This window comes from Lissotriton vulgaris, chromosome 3_1 (assembly GCF_964263255.1).
Source record: "Lissotriton vulgaris chromosome 3_1, aLisVul1.2, whole genome shotgun sequence".
Lineage (NCBI taxonomy): Eukaryota > Metazoa > Chordata > Amphibia > Caudata > Salamandridae > Lissotriton > Lissotriton vulgaris.
The window spans coordinates 397,093,161-397,096,608 of NC_141689.1; positions in this window are offsets into that span (position 1 = coordinate 397,093,161).

The window sequence follows — 3,448 nt, forward strand, 5'->3', positions numbered from 1 at the left end:
AAACAGCTTGTTTCCAATCTTCTAAACTGATGGCACCATTGCAAGCTTCATCTACTGTGGCCACTTACCAATCCTCATCCATCTCACCTATATCACAGCAATCATCAATTGGGAGGCGAGATAAGCAATCTGCATTCACATTTTTAATACCAGGTACATATGTAATTTGAAAATCATATTCCTGTAACTTGTAAATCCATTTGGCGATTCTAGGAGTCGCTTTGCCAGCACCTTTATTTGAAAATATGTCTACAAAGGGTTTTTGGTCAGTTCTTAATCCAAAATTAGTGCCCCACACATATGTTCTAAAATAATTAACTCCCCAAAAACAGGCTAGCGCCTCCTTCTCTATGACAGAATACGAAGGCTCAGCACCTTTCAATGTACGGGAGGCAAATGCAATCGGCCATTCCAACTTGCCAGTTCTCTGCATTAATACTACGCCTAATCCATGCGCACTAGCATCTACCACTATGATTGACTTTTTGTTGGGATCAAACGGCCTCAAAGTCACAGCATTGACAAAGTCTTTCTTAATATTGTCAAAAACCAAATGACAATCAGGTACCCATGCAAAACCTACACCTTTTTTCATTAATGTCCTAAAACAAAATACCTTAGATGCAAAATGAGATACAAATTTTGAGTAGTATTCAGCTAACCCAAGAAAGGAACGAAGTTGTTCCTTATCAGTAGACGATGGAGCATTTTTGATTGCATTTAGTAAGTTCGGCTTTAGTTTGACACCATCAGCAGACAAGGTATGTCCCAGATACTCAATTTCAGACACTGCAAACTTGCACTTTTCAGAAGCAACAGTTAACCCAGCCACTTGTAACACATTATTCAACACCATGTTATGATCCGCTTAACATTTACCCCAAACCAAAATATCATCTTGGAATACTAACATGTTAGATACACCTTCCAAAATCTTGCACATCGATCTTTGAAATACAGCTGACGCTGAAGCCAGCCCAAAAGGCATTCTCAAAAATCGATATGCACCCTCTGGAGTTATAAACAATGTTAAATGGCGAGATTCAGGGTGCAATCTTATTTGATGGTAAGCATTCGATAAATCTATTGAAGAAAAATACCTGGCATCCTTAACAGACGCTATCATTTTGCTAATGCTGGGTAAGGGATGGCGATCAATCCCTATATTTTTATTTAAATCTCTTAGATCTACACGCATGCGCAATTTTCCGTTGGGTTTTCTTGCCAAAACCACTGGACTAGGCCATTCGGATGCCTCTTTAGCTTTTAATTAATAATAAGTTGAGTCCAAAGGCACGTGCCACATATTTGTTATTAGTTGAAAAGTAGCTGGTGCGGTGGAGCAGGATTCGATAATGAAGAACGGGACTTGGAAACCTGATCGAAGCTGGCAGACGTATATTTTATGCTGTACAAATCTTCTCATTAAACCACTGAAAAGTGTACTTTTGTGTGGTTTCCACTTTATAAAAATAACCATTCAGGATACTGAATCCTTAATAAAATCTGAAGACCAGAATCTCCTAAAGATTAATTGCCCACTAAAATAGTTTAAAAACTTGCAGCCAAATTAGCAGAGCCTCTTTGCTCTATCTTTACCTGTTCCATCAAACAGGGTTATCTCCCTAAAGAATGGAAGGATGCACAAATCATGCCCATTAGGAAAAATCTTAATTTGTCTCCAAATGATGTATCCAACTACTGCCCCATCTCATTGCTTCCCCTTTACAGCAAATTATTGGAAAGGCATATCAATACCCATCTTTCTGCCTTTATAGAAGCTTCCAACTGTCTGGACCAATCTCAGTCAGGATTTCGTCCCAGGCATAGTACTGTACCAGCCATGGTAAATATAACATATGATATTGGCATGCTGGTGGACGCTGGTCAAGCAGTGATTCTTATACTGCTTGACCTGTCCGCCGCATTTGACACCATCTCACATCAAATCCTGCTGGATAGACTGCGCTCTATAGGCATCCAGAATTCTGCTTTTGATTGGCTTCAGGACCTACTTAAAGACAGGACCCAAACAGTGAATCTTGGCCCTTTTATTTCCAAGACTACCCCAGTTACCAAAGCGGTACCGCAGGGGTCCTGTGTAAGCCCATCTTTGTTTAATGTGTATGTCGCCCCCCCTTTCAGCACTGCTCAGGAAGATCGGGTTTAACCCGATCTCCTACGCGGACGACACACAACTTATTCTGTCTTACAAGAATGACACTCCCGACATCCAAAGCATGTTCAAGGAAGGTATGAGAGCCATAACATCTTGGATGAGCAGTAACTTCTTGCACTGAATGCTGGTAAGACAGAAATAATACTCTTTCAGGATGTGATAACCAGCTGGTCCCCTAGTTGGTGGCCAGATGATTAAGGGTCAGCGCCTTTGCCTAAGACAGTTGTCATTTCTTACCCGCATCCACACGTAAAACCCTGGTTCATGCTTTGGTACTTAGCCGTTTGGATTTCAGCAGTGCTTTGCTGATCTCCGCTAAGGAATCTGCCTTGCAATTCTTCAGGTGGTTCAGAACACAGCTGCTCGTCTGGTAACCAGTGCTCCTAATTGGGCCCCCTCACATCCCCTGCTGCACAAACTTCACTGGCTGCCTGTTCGTAAAGGAATACAGTTTAAAATCTGTTGTATTGTTTTTAAAGGTATAAACCAGATGGGTCCGGCCTATCTAGCTGATAAGCTAGTGAAATACATACCACCTTGCTCCCTTCGTTCTTAAGGGAAAGGCCTGCTTGTTATCCAGGTTGGGAGAAAAATCTTTCTCCTACCTGGCTCCCAAACTGTGGAATCAACTACCTCTTGAGATTCGTCTGACTACTAATTACTTAGCTTTCGGAAAAAAGCTCAAAATGTTACTTTTCTAACTTTGCTCCTCATACTAACAGTCATCCGCGGAGATACCCCATTTGGCGTGATTCAGGGGCTTTATAAATGATATAAATAAATAAGTATTCCATGTCATTTCTGTTTGGATAATTAATACATTTCATACCTTTACCCATTGCGCCTTTCACTAGCCCTTGTTCAACGTTCAAATTTCAATGTAAGATTACACAACAATTTTTACAGATATGTAACTGTTTTTCTAATCCTGCAGTTTTTGACTCAGACTTTTCTAAACCATCCAATTTTTGTTGCAGTTTTTCGTTTAGTAGCTCTGTAACTCCTTGATGTTCTATTTTCTCATTTGCTCTAATTTCAGTGATCTCTTCTTTTTCCATTTTCAGTATTTGTTCATTGAATTTACTACACTCCTCAAGGGTTGGCATCAAACAAACAATAGACTTCTCTTCCTTAAGAAAATCATACATTACTTCTGCAGCTAAAACATTAGTTGAAACAGATTTTTGATCAGGCGGGTTTGTAATGCTCGATTTCCTTCTTTTGTGAGGGCTCCCACTCTTATGTCCTTTAGAATATCTCCATATTGCT